A 23,965-nucleotide genomic window follows, 5' to 3' on the forward strand; every position below is an offset into this window, starting at 1 on the left:
CTTTACAATCTGTATGCCTTTAATGTATTTTCCTTGTATAATAAATCATCTAGAAATTATATTAGAAAGTTGAATAATCGGGGTAAAAGTGGACAACCTTATGTTTTTGGTGATCTTACATGGGAAGCATTCAATCTTTTACCACTAAGTGTAATGTTAACTGTAGGAATTTTTTGTAGGTGCATTTTATCAGATTGAGGAAGTACCCATCTATTCTTAGGTTACTGAGAATTTTAATAATGAAAGGGTATGGAATTTTGTCAAATGCTTTTTATGCATCTATTAAGATCATGTGTTTTTTTGTGTTTTATTCTATTATGTATTGATTTATTTTCATATTTTGAACCAATTTTACATTCCCGGAATAAATCCCACTTGGCGATGTTGTATAGTCCTATTTGTATGTTCCTGAATTAGGTGTCCTAGTATTTTGTTGAGGATCTCTATATCTGTATTCATAATGGATACTGATCTATAGTTCTATTTTCTTGCAATGTTATTGTCTGGTTTCTTTCAGGATAATACTGGTCTCCTTGTAAAATTAGTTGAGAAATGTTCTCTCATCTTCTATTTTTTTTGAAATGTTTGTGAAGAATTTGTGTTAATTTTTAAAAAAAATGATTGGTAGAAGTCACCAGTGAAGTCATCTGGGTCTGGGCTTTTCTTTATGGAAACATTTATTTATTTATTCATTCATTTATTATTTATATTAAGTCTATATATGTTAAAAATTCAACACCACTTTGTTATTATTTTGTCTATTTTTTGTCTTTTAAAAGAGCTGAAAGAGGAGAGCAAGTATATATCTATAGAAGTTTTATATTATCCTTATTTGCAATGTCTGGTTATTTTTGTTTCTTCTTGTGGATTAGAGTTACCATCTGATGTCATTTTTCTCACTCTATGTATCTGAGCTCCCATCTGTCTCCTTTGTGCTGTTATTATGACATAGATCTTTTCTGTATGTTATAGCCCAACGATACAATTATCTTAATATTGTCCTTTGCATTAATTTAAAAAAAATCAATTAAGAGATAAAAGGAGAATAAATATGCAATTATGTTATGTCTTTCATGTTTACCTACATTTACTGTTAATTTTTTAAAAAAATATATGGATTTAAATAATTGTCTGGTATCACTGGTGTTCTGTCTGAAGAACTTTAGTATTTCTTATATGGTGGGTTTACTAGTAAAGTATTCTTCCACTTTATCTTCATTTCTTAAAGATAGCCTTTCTTTATATGTAATTTTTGGCTGACATATTTCTCTTAACCAGTTTGAATATGTCAGTTCACTGACTTTTGGCCTCTGTAGTTTCTGATGAGTTGTCAGCTTCTAATCTTATCAAGGGTCTTTTATACATGAGGTTCTGCTTCTCTCTTGCTTTCAAGACATTCTTTGATTTTGGCTTTTGCAGTTTGATTATGATGTGGCTAGTATGGATCTCTTTGAATTTATCATATTTGCAATTCATTGAGCTTTTTGGATATGTGGACTAACATTTTTAACCATCCTAATGTTTTCACCAGATTAATATTTTCAGCAATTATTTTTTTGAATATCTTTTCTGCCTTGTAGTCTCCTCTCCTATCTCTCATTATAGACATTTCTCCAAAGAAGATATACAGATTGCCAACAAACACATGAAATAATGTTTTCATTAGCATTCTTGATGGTGTCCCACAAGTCTCAAAATCTTGTTAATTTTTGTTCATTCTTTTCTTCTGTTTCTCAGAGTGGAAAAATATCAATTATTCAATCTTCAAGTTTAATGCTTTTTTTCTTCTGCCTGTACTATCCTGTTGCTTTGTATTTTTACTGAATTTTACTTCAGTTTTTGTACTTTTCAACTCCAGAGTTTCTATTTGGCCTTTAGAAAAATTCTCTTGATATTTTATCTTTGTTGAGACATCATTTTCACACACTTCTTTAGTTCTTTCTAAAGATATGGTTTCTTTTAGTTTTTTGAACATATTTATAATAGCTGAGTTAAGCTTTTGTCTAATATGTCTACTCTCTAGAATTCCTCAGGGACAATTTCCTTTGATTGCTTTATTTTTTTCCTTGCATGTGGCATACTTTCTTGGTTATGTATATTTCTAATATTTTGTGTTGCAAACTGGATATTTAAAATAATATAAGGCTATCCTAGAAATTAGATTTTCTCCTCCTTTCAGTTTATTGTTATTGCTGATTGTTGTTGTTTGTTTGTTGACTGACTTTTCTAAACTAATTCTGTACAGTTAAAAAAATATTATTTATTAATTAATTTATTTGCTGCATTGTGTATTCATTTCTGCATGCAGGCTTTCTCTAGTTGCAATGAGCTGGCACTGCTCTTTGTTGCAGTGCATGGGTTTCTCACTGTAGTGGCTTCTCTTCTTGTAGAGCATGGTCTCTAGGTGGGCAGGCTTCAGTTGTTGTACCATACAGGTAAAGTAGATGTGGCACGTGGGTCCTAGAGTGCACAGGCTTCAGTTGTTGTGGTGCATGGGCTCAGTAGTTTTGGTGCAAGGGCTTAGTTGCTCAGCAGCATGTGGGATCTTTCCAGAAAAGGGATTGAACCCATGACCCCTGCATTTGCAGGCGGATTCATTTTTTTTTTAACATCTTTATTGGGGTATAATTGCTTTACAATGGTGTGTTAGTTTCTGCTTTATAACAAAGTGAATCAGTTATACATATACATATGTTCCCATATCTCTTCCCTCTTGCGTCTCCCTCCCTCCCACCCTCCCTATCCCACCCCTCCAGGCGGTCACAAAGCACCGAGCCGATATCCCTGTGCCATGCGGCTGCTTCCCACTAGCTACCTACCTTACGTTTGTTAGTGTGTATATGTCCATGACTCTCTCTCGCCCTGTCACAGCTCACCCTTCCCCCTCCCCTTATCCTCAAGTCCGTCCTCAACTAGGTCTGTGTCTTTATTCCCGTCTTACCCCTAGGTTCTTCATGACATTTTTTTTTCTTAAATTCCATATATATGTGTTAGCATACAGTATTGGTCTTTTTCTTTCTGACTTACTTCACTCTGTATGACAGACTCTAGGTCTATCCACCTCATTACAAATAGCTCAATTTTGTTTCTTTTTATGGCTGAGTAATATTCCATTGTATATATGTGCCACATCTTTTTTATCCATTCATCCGATGATGGGTACTTAGGTTGTTTCTATCTCTTAGCTATTGTAAATAGAGCTGCAATGAACATTTTGGTACATGACTCTTTTTGGATTTTGGTTTTCTCAGGGTATATGCCCAGTAGTGGGATTGCTGGGTCATATGGTAGTTCTATTTGTAGTTTTTTAAGGAAACTCCATACTGCACTCCATAGTGGCTGAGCCAATTCACATTCCCACATACAGTGCAGGAGTGTTCCCTTTTCTTCACACCCTCTCCAGCATTTATTGTTTCTAGATTTTTTGATGATGGCCATTCTGACTGGTGTGAGATGATATCTCATTGTAGTTTTGATTTGCATTTCTCTAATGATTAATGATGTTGAGCATTCTTTCATGTGTTTGTTGGCAATCTGTATATCTTCTTTGGAGAAATGTCTATTTAGGGCTTCTGCCCATTTTTGGATTGGGTTGTTTGTTCTTCTGTTATTGAGCTGCATGAGCTGCTTGTAAATTTTGGAGATTAATCCTTTGTAAGTTGCTTCATTTGCAAATATTTTCTCCCATTCTGAGGGCTGTCTTTTGGTCTTGTTTATGGTTTCCTTTGCTGTGCAAAAGTTTTTAAGTTTCATTAGGTCCCATTTGTTTATTTTTGTTTTTATAGCCATTACTCTAGGAGGTGGGTCAGAAAGGATTTTGCTGTGATTTATGTCATAGAGTGTTCTGCCTATGTTTTCCTCTAAGAGTTCGATAGTTTCTGGCCTTACATTTAGTTCTTTAATCCATTTTTAACTTATTTTTGTGTATGGTGTTAGGGAGTGATCTAATCTCATACTTTTACATGTATCTGTCCAGTTTTCCCAGCACCACTTATTGAAGAGGTTTTCCTTTCTCCACTATACGTTCCTGCCACCTTTATAAAAGATAAGGTGTCCATATGTGTGTGGGTTTATCTCTGGGCTTTCTATCCTGTTCCATTGATCTATCTTTCTGTTTTTGTGCCAGTACCATACTGTCTTGATTACTGTAGCTTTGTTGTATAGTCTGAAGTCAGGGAGCCTGAATACTCCAGCTTCTTTTTTCGTTCTCGTGATTGCTTTGGCTATTCAGGGCCTTTTGTGTTTCCATACAAATTGTGAAATTTTTTGTTCTAGTTCTGTGAAAAATGCCAGTGGTAGTTTGATAGGGATTGCATTGAATCTGTAGATTGCTTTGGGTAGTAGAGTCATTTTCACAATGTTGATTCTTCCAATCCAAGAACATGGTATATCTCTCCATCTTTTTGTATCATCTTTAATTTCTTTCATCAGTGTCTTATAATTTTCTGCATACAGGTCTTTTGTCTCCTTAGGTAGGTTTATTCCTAGATATTTTATTCCTTTTGTTGCAATGGTAAATGGGAGTGTTTTCTTGATTTCACTTTCAGATTTGTCATCATTAGTATATAGGAATGTGACAGGTGGATTCTTAAGCACTGTGCAACAAGGGAAGTCCCTAATTCTGTACATTTTTAAGTCAAATTCTCTACAATCTTTGCTGTGTCTGGCTACTGAAATCTCTATCATGTTAGCCTCATGATCATTGAATGATAGAACAAAAATTGCCTGGAACCAAAAAGGTCTCACAATTTTTGTTGAGAGCATCTGGATGCATGTTGTGGCAACAGTAGCCTGACAGTTTCAAATCTGCCTTAGACTTCACTTCTTTCCTATCAGCGTTTTTTTTTAACTACTTTATTGTAGTATAATTGCTTTACAATGGTGTGTTAGTTTCTGCTTTATAACAAAGTGAATCAGTTATACATATACATATGTTCCCATATCTCTTCCCTCTTGCATCTCCTTCCCTCCCATCCTCCCTATCTCAGCCCTCTAGGTGGTCACAAAGCACCAAGCTGATCTCCCACTGCATTGCGGCTGCTTCCCACTAGCTATCTATTTTACATTTGGTAGGGTACATATGTCCATGCCACTCTCTCACTGTGTCAAAGCTTACACTTCCCCCTCCCCATATCCTTGAGTCCATTCTCTAGTAAGTCTGTGTCTTTATTCCCATCTTACCCCTAGGTTCTTCATGAACATTTTTTTTTAATTTTCTTAGATTCCATATATATGTGTTAGCATACGGTATTTGTTATTCTCTTTCTGACTTACTTCACTCTGTATGACAGACTCTAGGTCCATCCACCTCACTACAAATAACTCAATTTTGCTTCTTTTTATGGCTGAGTAATATTCCATTGTATATGTGAGCCACATCTTCTTTATCCATTCATCCAATGATGGACACTTAGGGTGCTTCCATGTCCTGGCTACTGTAAATAGAGCTGCAATGAACATTTTGGTACATGACACTTTTTGAATTATGGTTTTCTCAGGGTATATGCCCAGTAGTGGGATTACTGGGTCGTATGGTAGTTCTATTTGTAGTTTTTTAAGGAACCTCCATACTGTTCCCCATAGTGGCTGTATCAATTTACATTCCCAACAACAGTGCAAGAGTGTTCCCTTTTCTCCACACCCTCTCCAGAATTTATTGTTTCTAGTTTTTTTGATGGCCATGATGACCGGTGTGAGATGATATCTCATTGTAGTTTTGATTTGCATTTCTCTAATGATTAATGATGCTGAGCATTATTTCATGTGTTTGTTAGCACTCTGTACATATTCTTTGGAGAAATGTCTATTTAGGTCTTGTGCCCATTTCTGGATTGGGTTGTTTGATTTTTGTTATTGAGCTGCATGAGCTGCTTGTAAATTTTGGAGATTAATGTTTCATCACTTCCTTCATTTACAAATATTTTCTCCCATTCTGAGGGTTGTCTTTTGGTCTTGTTTATGGTTTCCTTTGCTGTGAAAAATATTTGAAGTTTCATTAGTCCCATTTGTTTATCTTTGTTTTTATTTCCATTACTCTAGGAGGTGGGTCAGAAAGGATCTTGCTGTGATTTATGTCATAGAGTGTTCTGCCTATGTTTTCCTCTAAGAGTTTGATAGTTTCTGGCCTTACATTTCAGTCTTTAATCCATTTTTAGCTTATTTTTGTGTATGGTGTTAGGGAATGTTTTAATCTCATACTTTTACATGTACCTGTCCAGTTTTCCCAGCACCACTTATTGAAGAGGCTCTCTTTTCTCAACTATACATTGTTGCCTCCTTTATCAAAGATAAGGTGACCATGTGCAAGTGGGTTTATCTGTGGGCTTTCTATCCTATTTCATCTAACTATATTTCTGTTTTTGTGCCAGTACAATACAGTCTTGATTACTGTAGCTTTGTAGTATAGCCTGAAGTCAGGGAGCCTGATTCCTCCAGCTTCGTTTTTCGTTCTCAAGTTTGCTATGGCTATTCGGGGTCTTTTGTGTTTCCATACAAATTGTGAAATTTTTTGTTCTAGTTCTGTGAAAAATGTTAATGGTAGTTTGATAGGGATTGCATTGAATCTGTAGATTGTTTTGGGTTGTCGAGTCTTTTTCACAATGTTCACTCTTCCAATCCAAGAACATGGTATATCTCTCCATCTATTTGTATCATCTTTAATTTCTTTCATCAGTGTCTTATAATTTTCTGCATACAGGTCTTTTGTATCCTTAGGTAGGTTTATTCCTAGATATTTTATTCTTTCTGTTGCAATTGTAAATGGGAGTGTTTTCTTAATTTCACTTTCAGTTTTTTCATCATTAGTATATAGGAGTGCCAGAGATTTCTGTGCATTAATTTCGTATCCAGCTACTTTACCAAATTCACTGAATAGCTCTAGTAGTCTTGTGGTAGCATCTTTAGGATTCTCTATGTATACTACCTTTTCATCTGCAAACAGTGACAGGTTTACTTCTTCTTTTCCAATTTGAATTCTGTTTATTTCTTTTTCTTCCCTGATTACTGTGGCTAAAACTTCCAAAACTATGTTGAATAATAGTGGTGAGCGTGGGCAACCTTGTCTTGTTCCTGATCTTAGTGTAAATGGTTTCATTTTTTCACCATTGAGCATGATGTTGGCTGTGGGTTTCTCATATTTGGCCTTTATTATGTTGAGGAAAGTTCCCTCTATGCCTACTTTCTGGAGGGTTTTTATCATAAATCAGTGTTGAATTTTGTCGAAACCTTTCTCTGCATCTATTAAGATGGTCATCTTGTTTTTCTCCTTCAATTGGTTAATATGGTTTATCAGGTTGATTGATTTGCGTATATTGAAGAATCCTTGCATTACTGGAATAAACCCCACTCAATCATGTTGTATGATCCTTTTAATGTGCTGTTGGATTCTGTTTCCTAGTATTTTGTTGAGGATTTTTGCATCTATGTTCATCAGTGATATTGGCCTGTAATTTTATTTCTTTGTGATATCTTTGTCTGGTTTTGGTATCAGGGTGTTGCTGGCCTCGCAGAATGAGTTTGGGAGTGTTCCTCCCTCTGGTATATTTTGGAAGAGTTTGAGAAGGATAGGTGTTAGCTCTTCTCTAAATGTTTGGTAGAATTCGCCTGTGAATCCGTCTGGTCCTTGGCTTTTGTTTGTTGGGGTATTTTTAATCACAATTTCAATTTCAGTGCTTGTGATTGTTGTGTTCACATTTTCTACCTCTTCCTGGTTCAGTCTCGGCAGGTTGTGCAAGTCTAATAATTTGTCCATTTCTTCCAGGTTGTCCATTTTACTGGCATAGTTTTGCTTGTAGTAATCTCTCATGATCTTTTGTATTTCTGCAGTGTCAGTTGTTACTTCTCCTTTTTCATTTCTAATTCTATTGATTTGAGGCTTCTCCCTTTGTTTCTTGATGAGTCTGGCTAATGGTTTATCAATTTTGTTTATCTTCTCAAAAAACCAGATTTTAGTTTTATTCATCTTTGTATCATTTCCTTCATTTCTTTTTCATTTATTTCTGATCTGATCTTTATGATTACTTTCGTTCTGCTAACTTTGGTTTTGTTTTTTGTTCTTCTTTCTCTAATTGCTTTAGGTGCAACCTTAGGTTGTTTATTTGAGATGTTTCCTGTTTCTTAAGGTAGGATGGTATTGCTATAAACTTCTCTCTTAAAGCTGGTTTTGGTGCATCCCAGATATTTTGTGTCATTGTGTCTCCATTGTCATCTGTTTCTAGGTATTTTTTTTTAATTTCCTCTTTGATTTCTTCAGTGATATCTTCGTTATTAGTAATATATTGTTTAGCCTGCATGTTTTTGTATTTTTTACAGATCTTTTCCTGTAATTGATATCTAGTCTCATAGCATTGTGGTCGGAAAAGATATTTGATATGATTTCAATTTTCTTAAATTTACCAAGGCTTGATTTTTGACCCAAGATATGGTCTATCCTGGAGAATGTTCCATGACCACTTGAGAAAATTGTGTATTCTGTTGTTTTTGGATGGAATGTTCTGTAAATATCAGTTAAGTCCATCTCGCTTAATGTATCATTTAAAGCTTGTGTTTCCTTATTTATTTTCACTTTTGATGATCAGTCCATTGTTGAAGGTGGGTGTTAAAGTCCCCTACTATGATTGTGTTCCTGTCGATTTCCCCTTTTATGGCTGTTAGTATTTGCCTTATGTATTGAATTCTTCCTATGTTGGGTGCATAAATATTCACAATTGTTATATCTTCTTCTTGGATTGATCCCTTGATCATTATGTGGTGTCCTTCTTTGTCTTTTGTAATAGTCTTTATTTTGAAGTCTATTTTGTCTGTTATGAGAACTGCTACTCCTGCTTTTTTTTGATTTCTGTTTGCGTGGAATATATTTTTCCATCCCTTCACTTTCAATGTTTTTGTCCCTAGGTCTGAAGTGGGTCTCTTGTAGACAGCATATATATGGATCTTTTTTCTTTATCCATTCAGCCAGTCTGTGTCTTTTGGTGGAGCATTTAATCCATTTACATTTAAGGTAAGTATCAATATGTATGTTCCTATTCCTATTTTCTTAATTGCTTTGGGATTGTTATTGTAGGTCTTTCCCTTCTCTTGTGTTTCTTGCATAGAGAAGTTCCTTTAGCATTTTTTGTAAAGCTGGTTCGGTGGTGCTGAACTCTGATGTTTTGCTTCTCTGTAAAGTTTTTAATTTCTCCAACAAATTTGAATGAGATCCTTGCTGGGTAGAATAATCTTAGTTGTAGGTTTTTCTGCTTCATCACTTTAAATATGTCCTTCCAGTCCCTTCTGGCTTACAGAGTTTCTGCTGAAAGATCAGCTATTAACCTTATGGGGATTCCCTTGTGTGTTATTTGTTGTTTTTCCCTTGCTGCTTTTAATATGCTTTCTTTGTATTTAATTTTTGATAGTTTCATTAATATGTGTCTTGGCATGATTCTCCGTGGATATATCCTGTATGGGACTCTTTGTGCTTCCTGGACTTGATTAGCTATTTCCTTTCCCATATTAGGGAAGTTTTCAACTATAATCTCTTCAAATATTTTCTCAGGCCCTTTCTTTTCCTCTTCTTCTTCTTTGACCCCTATAATTCGAATGTTGGTGAGTTTAATGTTGTCCCAGAAGTCTCTGAGTCTGTCCTCAGTTCTTTTCATTCTTTTTTCTTATCTGCATTAGTTATTTCCACTATTTTATCTTCCAGTTCACTTATCCATTCTTCTGACTCAGTTATTCTGCTATTGATCCCTTCTAGAGTATTTTTAATTTCATTTATTGTGTTCTTCATCATTGCTTGTTTCCTCTTTAGTTCTCATGTTCCTTTTAAATGTTTATTGCATTTTATCTATTCTATTTCCAAGATTTTGGATCATCTTTACTATCATTATTATGAATTATTTTTTGGTATACTGCCTATTTCCTCTTCATTTGTTAGGTCCGGTGGGTTTTTACCTTGCTCCTTCATCTTCTGTGTGTTTTCATGTCTTCTCATTTTACTTGTCTTACTGTTTCTGGGGTCTCCTTTTTGCAGGCTGCAGGTTCATAGTTCCTGTTGTTTTTGGTGTCTTTCCCCAGTGGCTAAAGTTGGTTCAGTGGGTTGTGTAGGCTTCCTGGTGGAGGAGACTACTGCCTGTGTTCTGGTGGATGAGGCTGGATCTTTGCTTTCTGTTGGGCTAGTCCATGTCTGGTGGTGTGTTTTGGGGTGTCTGTAGCCTTATTATGCTTTTATGCAGTTTCTCTGCTAATGGGTGGTGTTGTGTTCCTGTCTTGCTAGTTGTTTGCCATAGGGTGTCTAGCACTATAGCTTGCTGCTCGTTGAGTGAGGATGGGTGTTGGTGTTGAGTTGGAGATCTCTGGGAGATTTTCACTATTTGATATTACGTGGAGCTGGGAGGTCTCTGGTGGCCCAATGTCCTGAATTTGGCTCTCCCATCTCAGAGGCACAGCACTGACTCCTGGCTGGATCTCCAAGAGCCATTCATGCACACAACTCAGAATAAAAGGGAGAAAATATAGAAAGAAAGAAAGAGGATAAAATAAAATAAAGTAAAATAAAGTTATTACAATAAAAAATAATTATTAAGAAAAAATTTAAATGTAAAAAATATTGAAAACAGACAAACAGAACCCTAGGTCAAATGGTGAAAGCAAAGCTATACAGACAACATCTCACACAGAAGCATACAGATACACCATCACTAAAAGAGGAAAAGGGAAAAAATAATATATCCCACTCCCAAAGTCCATCTCCTCAATTGGTGATTATTCATTGTCTATTCAGGTATTCCACAGATGCAGGGTACATCAAGTTGTTTGTGGAGCCGCTGCTTCTGAGGCTGTTGGGAGAAATTTCCCTTTCTCTTCTGTGTTTACACAGCTCCTGGGGTTCAGCTTTGGATTTGGCCCAGCGTCTGCATGTAGATGGACTGAGGGCGTCTGTTCTTCACTCAGACAGGATGGGGTTAAAGGAGCAGCTGATTTGGTGGCTCTGGCTCACTCATGCCTGGGGGAGGAAGGGGTATGGATGCGGCACAAGCCTGCGGCAGCAGAGGCTGGCGTGACATTGCACCAGCCTGATGCATGCCATGTGTTCTCCCGGGGAAGTTGTCCCTCGATCATGAGACCCTGGCAATGGTGGGCTGTACAGGCTTCTGGGAGAGAAGGTGTGGGTAGTGACCTCTGCTTGCACACAGGCTTCTTGGTGGCTGCAGCAGCAGCCTTAGCATCTCATGCCCATCCCTGGTGTCCAGGCTGATTCCTGCGACTTGCGCCCATGTCTGGAGCTCCTTTCAGTGGCACTGTTAATCCCCTCTCATTGCACACCAGGAAACAAAAAGGGAAGAATAAGTGTCTTGCCTCTTCCGAAGCTCCAGACTTTTTCCCGGACTCCCTCCTGGCTAGCCATGGCACACTAGCCCCCTTCAGGCTGTGTTCACGTCTCCAATCCCTGTGATCCGACCTAAGTCTGAGCCTCAGCTCCCAGCCCACTCCCATCCTGGCGGGTGAGCAGACAAGCCTCTGGGTTTGGTGAGTGCTGGTCGGCCCCGATCTTCTGTGCGGGAATCTCTCCATTTTGCCCTCTGCACGCCTGTTACTGCACTCTCCTCCGTGGCTCCAAAGCTTCCCCTCTCTGCCACCCACAGTCTCCGCCCACAAAGGGGCTTCCTAGTATGTGGAAACCTTTCTTCCTTCACAGCCCCCTCCCACTGGTGCAGTTCCCGTCCCTATTCTTTTGTCTCTGTTTATTCTCTTTCTTTTTCCCTACCCAGGTATGTGGGGAGTTTCTTGCCTTTTGGGAGTTCTGAGGCCTTCTGCCAGCTTTCAGTGGGTGTTCTATAGGAGCAGTTTGACGTGTAGATGTATTTCTGATGTATCTGTGGGGAGGAAGATGATCTCCGCATCTTACTCTTCTGCCATCTTCCTCCCAATCCCCCAGAGTTTTAAGTTTGATCAGAGATGAGAGCTCATTGTCTTCTCAGGTCTTTCTTGAGCTTGTGCACAGCTCTGGGCATGCATATAGACCTACACATGTGTATACTTCTAGATTTTGAGAAATATAGTGCTATATTTCTAGAACTTTTCAAAGTCCCTTTTGGACTTACCATTCCATAACTTTTCCTTCTAAACATTTTGATTAGGTTATTGTCTCTCCCAGTTGATGTTTCCCCCTTGAGGCACATGTGTTCTTAAATAATTACTGCTAATATTTCTAAAAAACTGTTCCAGGGAAAATGATGTTCACACTGGGAGATCTCTGGGTCAGTTTAAACAAGCCCTGCTGGTGGCATTTTCCAGGGAATGTCCAGACAGATCCAATAGTAATAATTCTCTGGGAATGTGGCTTTGGAAGGACCCAAACCTTAGCTTGGCCTTTCTAGTAGTGGCCAGGCTGCTGGTTTCCACTGTGGTTCCAGGTTATTTGTTGTCAAGGGTGCTGCAGGTCTCGGGAAAGAGTTACAGAAATAGAGCAAATTAAAACATCAGAAAGCACACTATTCTTCACAAGAGTTAGCCATTTTTCTCTAAGAAATATTCCATGGATTGTGGCAAGTGTTTAGTCAATTTCCAGAGTACTGAAAAAGTTGGTTTTGACACTCTTTCCAATGTTTTTATTGCTTTTATCCAGGAGAGCACTTTAAGAGGTCCTTATTCTGCCATTTTGAATCTATTGTACTTAGAATGAATCAATCTTCTTAAATGTGTAGATTGATATTTTTCATCAAGTTCAGGACATTTTCATTCATTGTTTCTTTGAATAAGCCTTTGCCCCTTTATCTTTCATCTTTGTTTCTTGTATTTAATTATGTGTCATGCACTTAATAATATCCCATATTTCTCTGAGGCTCCATTCATTTATCCTCCTTTTTTCTCTCTGTTCTTCAGATTGCATAATCTCTATCAATCTATCTTCAGTTTTACTTATTCCTTTCTATGCCAGTTCAGATATATTTTTGAGCTCCTGTAGTGATTTTTTTTCTTTTTGTTATTGCAGTTTTTATCTCCAGAATTTTCATTTTTAATATAATTTCAACAGTTTACTGATATTCTCTATCTTATGATAGAAGGAAAGTCGTAACACTTTCCTTCAATTCTCTCAAAATGTTTTCCTTTAGTTGTTTGAATATATTTATAATAGCTGTTTTGAAATATTTATCTGCTGAGTGCAACATCTTGCTTTCCTCAAAGGAAATTTCCATTGCTTGTTCTTTTTACTATTTATAGGACTCATTTTCTTGTTTCTTTGCATGTATCATAATTTTTTTTAAACTGAACAATTTTAAATAATATGTTGCAGCAATTCCAGATGCTGAAATGGCCTCCTCCTTGGACCTTGTTGTTTGTTTGTTTGATTGCTTAATTTTTTTAGTGACTTGGCTAAGTTAGTTCAGTGAAGTCTATTTCTATTGCAGTGTGAAGCAGAAATTTTTCTTCAGAAGGCACAGCTTTAGGCATACATATTGTCTTCCTTACCAGTAGGACCACTTTAGATTTTTAGCCTAGAAAATTTGGAGGATATCACATTAATCAAGGAGTAGACTCACGGAGGGCATCATATTCACTGCCATTTGGGATGCATTGACTCTCAGAGGGAACTATATTGTAGACAATTTTGATAAATCTATTTTGGAGTTATGTGTTTATCATAAGAGTACAGATTTTAATTTTGATGATATTACCAAGGAGCAGTAAAGAGAAAAGAAGAGAGGTTTAATGATGGTATGTTTTTCAACACTGAGATTTAAGGCTTGAAGGAGGAAAAGGAACAAGCAATAGATTTTTTTTAAAGAGCAATGAGAGAGGTAGGGCAGCTTCGATAATGCAGTTATCAAACCACAGAGAGCATTTCATGAAATGTGGAGAATGGTAACTAACATTTACTGCAAGTTTATTGTGTTAAGGCACTTTAAATGAGCAATTGAGCCATTACATTAAATTCTCAGAATTGGCCTAAGGAGTAAATGAATTATCTCTGTTTTATAGATGAAGTCACTGAAGCTCAGATGAGTAATATAACTTATCTATGATAACCCAGCTAATATGTGGCAACAAAGGATTTGAACGTAGATCTATCTGAACCTAGACCTAATTTCTTGTCCATGGTGTCTTCATACTGGTTAACCATGTCAAATGTCAGAGAGTTCAATAAGATATTGAAGAATGATCCATCAGAATGGGTGATTATGATGCATTTGACAACTTTTATTAGACAAATTTTAGAACAGGAGAGGGAGTAGAAGCCAGATTTCGGGGATTTGATTTGTAGAATGAGCACAGAGAATGCTGTTGGCATAAAGAAAGTGGGATTATTCAAGCGAGGAAGAAAAAAGGTTAGCAGTATATAATTGAAATAACTTTGGAGCCAGGCTATACTGAGTTCAAATACTGTCTTTGCCAGTCATTTAATCTTGGGCTCATTAACTAACTTCTTTGAATGTCAGTTTCCTCATGTGTAAAATAGAAATTCCTATCTTGCAATATTGTTGTGAGGATTACAGATAATGGATGTAAAATACTTTATATATTAGGCATTTATTCATTGAAGGAATTGAGATAGAATTTATGATGCAAAAGGGGCTAGTGTTGTAAGAGGGGGTAGTCTAAAGTATTTTACCCAGTAGCTATTATTATATTATTATTCCCAGTAGTGGGCCTTACATTTTTGGGGAGATCCCATACTTCTTTCAGAATTTGATGGAAGCTCTGAATTCTCTTCTAGAAAATTTCATATACACACAAATGTTAAAGATAACTTCCATGGCTTCACTGGTCCAATGAAGGTTAAAAAAATAATAATTTACATGTATTGAATGTTTACTATATGTCAGATACTACTATAAGTTTTTCATATACATTAACTTATGTTCATTTTAAGATGAAGAAATAGGCTCAGAGAGGTTAAGAAACTTGCCTAAGGTCACACAGCTAGTAAGTAGGAGGGCTAGGATTCAAACCCAAACCACTCTACTATGTTGCTTTATAAATTCATATGTTGAAAATGCCACATATAAAATGACATTATTTACAGAAAAAATTTCAAAAGCAAAAAATTATAAACCACCTAAACCACCAGTAGAGAAGAATTAAATTAATTATTAGACAGTCAAAATTGTCAAAAATTATTGGTACCTCCTTATTTTTACAGATAGGCAATTATGTCTAAGATAATTTACTAAGTGGAAAATCAAGGTGCAGATGAATAGTTTACTGCTTTCTTGTATTAAAAATGAGAGAAAACATATATATGTATGTGCTTGTATGTGCATAGAGTATCTGTGAAAGCATAAATAAGAACCTAAATATGGTAGTTGCCTCTGAAGGAGGGAAGCTGAGTAAATCTGATCTCAGCCTGCATTGTATTCTAGCACTAAGTATATACATCCCTAACTTTCTAAATTAGATTTTAAATTCCTGAAGAGCAAGGACTTGTCTTATTCATCACTGAATCTACCCAAACATAGCCTAGCACAGGGTCTTGCAATTAGTGAATGCTCAATTAACATAGCTACTCTGAATTCAAATGAATAAAGGAAAGTACTCTGAATTCAAATGAATAAAGGATAGTAAAGACAGAGGAGATAACAAAGAGAATACCGAAGGTACATTTGAAGACAGCCAAAAAGGCTCTACAGAGACCATGTAACTTTCATGTTAATGCTAGAATAATATGATATAGATGTTATCAGTTGATTCCCAGTATGAATGTTTAACTATGTCTATAGTTATTTAGTCATAACATTTTGACTGAATTTTTTAACAATCCCTTATGAATCCCTATGAAATATGATTTGAGACAAAGATTCTTAAGGTGTGGTCTACAGATCCCTGGAGGTGCTGAGATTCTTTCAGTGGGCCCTCAAGGTCAAAACTATTTTTATAACAATACTAAGACATTTTTACTTTTTCACTGTATTGACATTTGCACTGATGGTACAAAACATATGGAGGGTAAAAATGCTGATGGCTTAATATAAATCAAAGCAGTTGTGTCAAAGTATTCTAGTATTCTTCATTGCCATACATTTATGTGTAGAAAAAGCAGTTTCACTTAAGAATGTCCTTGATGTAGCAACAAAAAAATATTAATTTTATTAAATCTTGACCCTTGAGTACAAGTCTTTTAATGTTTTGTGTAAAAAATAGGAAGTATATATAAAGTATTTCTGCTGCACATCGAAGTATAATGGTTTTCTCAAAGAAAAGCACTTGTAAATTATTTAAGGTTTATGCTGAACTAGACACTTTTTCATGGGACACAATTTTTACTTGAAAGAAATTATAGTTGTTCAGATTTGGGTATTTGGCAGATGTTTCTTAGAAATGATCAAAGTAAACCTGTGGCTTCAAGGAAAAACAACTGACAAGTATTTGTTGCCAATATTAAAACTTGAGTTTTCAAGTAAATTAGAAATTGGACAACTTGCACCCATCATCATGTACTTGACAGCTTCCTATTACTTACAGACTTTTCTGATGAAACCGGTGGTGATTGTAGCAGATGTGGTGCATTTTTGATTCTGTATAGTGAACTGTATCAAGAGTAGCATAACTCCATGAACCAATATGTTCCAAGAGACCAATGCAAGTAATTACAAGTAATGCACGACTAAAAGACCATTCAAAATACAAGATATATCAATGAATTTTAATAAAATAGAGTAGGAAAAGTTCCTTGATGTGCTTTCAGAATCCACATTGCAATTATCCTGTAAAAGGCTACTTCTAGTTTAGTTTTCGTATTGTAACAAAGAATATGTACACTCAAATGAAAGGATTATTAAAATGCTCACCTTTTTTCATCTCATCCACATGAGACCATATTTTTTTCTCCTAAACTACAACTGAAACAATATATCATAACAGATTGAATGAAAAAATAAATATATGAGAATCCAGCTTTGTTCTGTTAAAGAGGTTTGCAAAAATGTAAAACAATGTCACTATTTTTTAGTAAGTTAGTTATATCTCATAAAATATATGCTATTTATGTTAACATACAATGTATTTATTATTTCAAGTGGATTAATAAATTATAACTTTTATCGAAGTATAGTTGATTTACAATATTGTGTTAGTTTCAAGTGTACAGCAAAGTGATTCAGTTATCATTTTCAGATTATATTCCATTATAGGTTATTAAAATACATTGAATATAGTTTCCTGGGTTATACAGAAAATCCTTGTTGTTTCTTTATTTTATGTATAACTTTATATCTGTTAGTCCAATACTCCTGATTTGTGCCTTCCCCACACTCTCTTCCCTTTGGTAACCATAAGTTTGTTTTCTATGCCATCAATTTTAAATGTCTAATATGGGGAATATTGATAGCGTTGACTTGAAACAAATAGACTGCCAGATATTTCTCCAGCAAAATGGGTTTATCAGGATCAACAGAGAATTGCAATTTGGGGTCTGTAAGCATGATAAGCTAAGTGCAAGTCCCCACACAGAAAGGGAAGGAGAGTGTTTTATAGAGAAGAAAAGAAAGTTTAGAGGGTCATAGTAAACAGCAAGTCCATGGCTTTTCATTCACTGAGTACTTGCCAGGAAAGAAGAGGAGTCTTTCTTCTTCCTGCTGGGCTCAGTTGCAGTTGCAGAGCATGAGAGCTCCACCTTCTGGACTACGAACTCTATTTAATTGAAGTTTTCGTTTATTAGTTATTTACAATAGATACAACCCACATAAGCAAAAGCTTTTTGGGATCCTAAATAAGTTTTAAGAGTGTAAAGCGGTCTGAGACAAAAAGCTTGAGAATTGCTTATTTGAGGATTTTGATTTAATTGCTGATTTGAGGAAGCTTTGTTTCTTGTCAATGCGTGAAATTCCAGACACTTGGAATCCATTCTCATGTGTTTGCAGTGCCCAAATCCTAAAAACCCTTCCTGTTTTAGTATTAAATATATAATCACATCAAATTCTTTTGTGACAACAGGAACCCAGAGGGTCTGGAAAAGCACCCTATCCTAGGAGAGAAAGCTGAACAAAAAGGCCAGAAAAGGAAGGTAGGGCACAAATATAGCCTTCACTTATTCCATCATGTTCTCAATGGTCAGTCCTAGTGATATTTATAAAGTTAGTAAACCTCATAGCAAGGAACCCAAAATAAGAAACCTAGAGAAGAAATACCTTTTCTCATCCCTTGTCCTCTTGCCCATTGTTCATGGCTTTGACTATATAGAAACCAAATAGATGACCAAGAATTTTGGGAAAGTTTATCATTCACGTTAATTCACAATATGTATATACAACCAGCCAGTTAGCTGAAGGAACCCTCTTCTTATGGAAATTTTCTGAAATACATTTCTTTAGAAATTCACATCCTGTGAGACTAACCATTTCCCTTTTCAGGACTGTGGGTGCCTCACAGGGGGTCTCAAGAAGTTGCTCTGTGCTAATATCTGTCTCCAAAACAAGCCTCTAGGGTTCAGGAAAATTAACTCCTCTTCCAGTTACAAAGTAAGGTTTTCTCATTGAAGAAAGATACTTTAGTGTGTGACTCAAAAACGTTTTAGTGAAAAATATGAAAAAATTAAACCCCTTCAAAGACTAATTTGTTCCTACTTGTGAAGATTTTGTTTCCCCTTTCATTTTACTGATTACAGTTTTAAGTGCTCTTTTAAGAAAACTAATTCTTTTGAAATTACTCTTTATCTTCATTCTTACTGTCACTGCCCTAATCCATGCTCTTATTACCTTAAATTTAAATTATTGGCATTTCCTTCAATAGGTCTCTCCACCTCCTGTTCCATCTCTTCTCCAATGCATTCTGTGCACCTTTGTCTCAGCAATCCTTCATGGAGTGGAAGAAAAGAGGTTGGGCTCTGGAGCCAGACATACTTGGGTCTGAATCTTGCCTCTCTCACTTATTTGTTGTATGATATTAGGGAATTTAATTACCCTCTCTGTGTTTTAATTTGCTTGTAGGTAGGATAGGACATAATATTAGTCCCTACTCCTTAGGATTTTTCTGAGGATTAAGTGAGAGGATGTGTGTAAATTGCCTAGAATGGTGACTAGTACATAGAAAGTACACAATAAATAAGAGTTTTTAATCTCCCTCTCTCAGCTCTGTTTAAAGCCCGTCAATGATTTCCTATATCCTATGGCTTCTATACTCTTAAGTTCTTCTTTATATGGTTTCACTCTCTGAGTTTCTTTCCTGCTGTTCCCTAGCATGCCCTATGCTTTAGTCAAGATTTTGTCCTCCCTATCACACAAATAGTATGTTTACTCTTCATTTACATGCTTGGCAATATTTCTTCTCTCTCCTGGAGTCCCTTGACTTCCCCTTTCTCTTTAAGCTGGTATTTGCCAAATTTCAGATATGCATATGTCTCTCCATTGTTTTTGCTATGTCTATTTACCCTCTATACTATTATTTGTATGTGTGTTGTTTAATCACACTTTTAAAAACTTAGCTACCTACTTTAGCCTCATCCTAAGTAGTATTATGAATGAAATCATAGACGTGAAGTGCTAATTTTATTACATTTAAAGCCTAATAACAAATGTGTAACTTGAAAATGTTTAAACAGCAATTCCTTGTACCACCACAAATAACCTTGCATGCCTCCAGTGGGACATGTCTCACCCATTGGGAATACTACCGAAACCAAATTTGTCTGTTGAGCAAAGACCAGCCAACCTTCCCCAACAGGTTTTACACATACTGAACTCATTTTAACTTCCACACAATTTAATAGCAAATCATACTGTTTGTGCTTTCTATGTTATGTTTTCTAATTATTTTATGGAGTGATTAACCTGTCACTTAAACTGTATACTCTTGGAAGATAGAAGACATATTTTATGCTTCTGAATTCCACTCTTCCCACTCAGCATCCCCAAATTGATTGTTGTTATAGCTTCTTAAGTACTTATTGAAAGATTAGTTTTTAAAAGTGCAAGAATAATCTGTGTTTACAGAATCAGATATGGGAAACTCTTGAAGACAGTTTATCTAAAGCAATTAATACTCACTAATTCTAATGCAAAAGGAATTGAGATCACAACTCACTCTTTCCTCTTTTTTTCCCACTTTTTGTTATACTATTGTTCCAGAAAGAATTGAAGATGGTTTAAAAGGATGCATACTATAGCAAGATAATATAAATACAAAATAGGTGGAAAATAATAAAGAAAAATGGACAAGGATGTAAAATTAGAGCCATGAAAGAAAAGCACACCATAAAAATATCTCCAAACTTGCAGCCAGCCGACTATAAACTAGTTCTAGGGTTTTCAGCAGATTATACTAAAAAAGACACATGACACAATTATCAGTATCTGTTAAGAATCAAATCAAACCAATTGCTTAGGAAAAATCTAGCTCTTCCCAATACTAAGATCAGGTAGTATTATTGGGTCCTCCTAGAAAACACAGTATATTGTAATAAATAATGTCCTCAACAACACCTATCACACCTAATTTACTGTTACTGTTAGAGAAGACCTAAAAGCCTTTGAAGCACAGACTCGTAAACTTTCCTAGGCCTAGGGAAGATATGATGTACCAGTTAAACTTTGAAAGGATACATAAGAGAGAAGGGAAGAGTTCAGAAGTATAGGCAAAGTGGGGCAGCTGTACTGTTTTTTAGACTTTTATGACTGGATATTTATTACTTGATTTGAGACGATAATGATTCCTAGACTATCAGTCATACTCAATAACTAAAGTCTCTCTTCTAAAAGTTAATTGCAGACGATTGTGAAATTATCTGCTTTTTTGGTTTGTCCACAGATTTACTCCTTTAACTAACACTAAAAACTTTACCTAAGTTGAAATGTTCTTTGCCTAAACTGGGTCACTGTCTTCTGAGCTAGTTTTGCTTCCCTTTTTAGAACCAATGAAAGGAGAAGACACTTGCATGCAAGAGAGCAATGAGGTAAGCTGGCAAGCTATTTTCTTAGCAATGTTAAGATGCTGTCTGGGAAATGAAAGTGGGCAGCCGTGACAGTAGCTAATTGTCAAGAAAGCGGTCATTTTATCCTTTTGTCCCAGGGTTTGGCTTTAAAGATCAACAGGTCTGGAACTTTCTTTGGTCAGAGAAGGATCATAGCCTAGGAAAACTGGCTTATACTGCCCAAACTCAGAAGGGATGGATTTGTAACAGAAAGCCAATTTAATAATTTATATTGAAGACCAGAACTGCCAAATGGACTGAAATGTGTGTTGGCCTATCAGTGTATTCTTTCAGTAAGGGTGCCAAGTCAGAAAACTAAATTAACAACAGATTGGAGCTGGATAAATATATGTAATCAGAATTAAGAAGGGGATTGCAAGGTCAGGCACGTTTCATTTGATATACCTCAGCCAGGATGGGTACCCTCTTCCTTTACCAGTTCTCACAAGCCATGACCTTTTCATCAATCAGTTCAAGTTCTCAGTTCCTAGTGCTGAAAGTATCTCTTTTCCATCTCTTGATGTCCTTGAAATTTATATTAGTGATCTCTGAGTGTTGGGTGTGGCTCTTTCTAGTTCTTGAATGATTCTAGTTTTACAAGAAGAGCATGTTGCAGATCCAGGTTGCCCTTCTACAAAAATGTTGTCATCCACTTTAATCAGTCTTATCCATAAATCCAGATGCTACTGTTTGATCTAACCCACAGTACTTTCTTTTCGCCTTTGTTATGGTTATTACCCAGAAGGCTCTTTGCAGCTCTAGGCCCTGGGTTCTGAATGTAGCTTCCTCACATGCACACAGAGGTTTGTGCTGGTTTGCAAGCCTTGTTTCTCAGAACTACTCTCAGACTTGGCTGATACTATAGTCCCCAAGTGTATGATCTTTCTTTACTTGCAACCTTATAAAGGCTCCACAGACAAAGACTAAACCTTAGTACACTGGAGGGAGACTGAAATATATATGGTTCATTTATTTATTCATTCATTATTTGAATATTTACTTTTTTCATTCATTCCTTCACATTCATTCAACAAACATTCATGAAAGTACCTCATGCTGGACTAGTTGGAAATGCAGGGATAAGTCAGACATGATCTTTGCCCTGAAACAGCTTGCAATACACTAAGAGGATAAGAAATGTATAAAAATAAACAAACTACACATTAAATTATAAGCCTTGAGATAAGAGGTTGTGGAAATGTACTCCAAATGCAGGGAATAGCTTAAGCAAAGGTAGTCTTACTGCTGTTAGTTCTGACATGTACTTTTTATTTTTGGCACTACTTCATAAGTTTATTGAAGGGAAAGGTTATTTTTCTATAGCTTTATAATTAAACTTTCTTAGACCCTCACAATTTAAACATAAGTCAAAATTATAAATAGTACCTTCCTAAATCTACATCATAATTAAAACTCCCAAAGTTCAATAAAATAATAAATCACAAGTTGAACAAACTCAATTTAAGAAAATGTAATAGGAGTTGGAGAATATTCTCTGACAGGTATTCTTGAGGTTTTCTCACTCTTTCTCTCTCAGGATTGAAGGAGTTGCAGTTCTTGTTCTTAGGTAAACTCTCTTCAGATTTTGCCTCAGAATCCCATCCTGCCATAGAGCCTACTGGAATCTAGTGAGATGGATAGGCATGTGAGTTGTAGTTGAAAGAGATAGGGTAAGAAACCGTGAAACCATGAGGAAGGCTGGTATACAGTCATTATTTGGTTTTGAACACCCTGTAGCTCTCTGCTCTTTGAATTTCTTTGCACGAATGAAGTAAAAACTAAATGAAACTTGAGTAATGTCTTCTGTTCAAGGGACTTACCTTTTGTCTGTGTAAATATGGTTTCTGTGGTGACACACCAAATGCACTCAACTTCCTTTTTCAACAACAAATTTGTCAGTTATCAGTAAGCTCCATGCCACCCAGACTTAGGCTTTTCTGCCCCAAGCTCCCTGCAAAGAAACAAGCCCAGCAAGGCTCCAGGGTAAGTTATAGCTTAATATGTGGGAATTGGTATAATTCCATGTGGGAAGATTGGTGGGGACAAGAAGATCTGGGACAGAGACAGATGTGAAACCAGTGTCCAAATTGAAAATGGTCCCTGGTTTCTTATTTCAGACTTATTACAGCAAGAGCAATCGTGACTTCCCTTGAGTCTGACTAGAGTGCAAAGTTAGGGTTAGTGCCATCAGTCTCCACCATTATTCCAGGAGCATGGGGTCTGTGATGCAGCTCAGTCTTTGCTGAGGGTTCTTTGTTTCTTTATCAACAAGGGAAGATGGCACAAAGTGGTAAGAAAAGAGTATCGTTGGTGAGATTCATTGGGAAAGCTTGACCTATTCAGTCAGAAAAAGAGGATTTGGATTTCTGCTCTGTATAAATTATCTAGTTGCTTAGTGAAGGAACATTTTTATGTATAAGCTCCTTGCTTTGGTAAGTTTAACTTTCACAGATACAGCAACAGATAGTAAATTCTCAGGAGAGAAAGAAAGAAAGTCAGATCATAGACTTTGGAGTTGAAGGAGCTCTTAGAGATCCAAATCCCTCACCATACAGATGGGAAAACTGAGAGACAGTGAAATGAAGACATTTAAGATAACCCAGCTAGTTAGCCACAGAGCTGGAACTAGAACATGTATCTTCTAAATTACGGTCCCTTTTTCCTACAGAAGCTGGTATCTCCCAGAGAATACTGTAAATATATTTATAACTGTGTTGGATTTTAGGTTAGGAAAGGAGAAAATATCCTAGATGACAAAATCTGTTGAAAAGATTTCAAAGTCTGTTCAGAGGCATTTCTAGATCCTTTGAAAGCTGCTTTTCTGCCCAAGTTCAGACCTAATGGATAGCAGAGCCCAAAAACGAGACACCTATCTTTTCAGTAATTATTGTTCTTATTACGTTGAGTGCTAGCAATCTCTCTGGTTCTGAGACAAGATGACTGAGTCAAAAGGAGACTTCCAGTTCGGTAATCCTTCAAGGTGGACTGTACCACAACAGTTGGTACCAGGATCATTTTGGATAGAATGATAACAAGCTTTATTGTGCTTTTTGGGTGGAGTAGTAGTCTCAGTCCCAAGGATCC

The sequence above is a fragment of the Leucopleurus acutus genome, assembly GCF_964270905.1.
Source record: "Leucopleurus acutus genome assembly, chromosome: X".
NCBI lineage: Eukaryota > Metazoa > Chordata > Mammalia > Artiodactyla > Delphinidae > Leucopleurus > Leucopleurus acutus.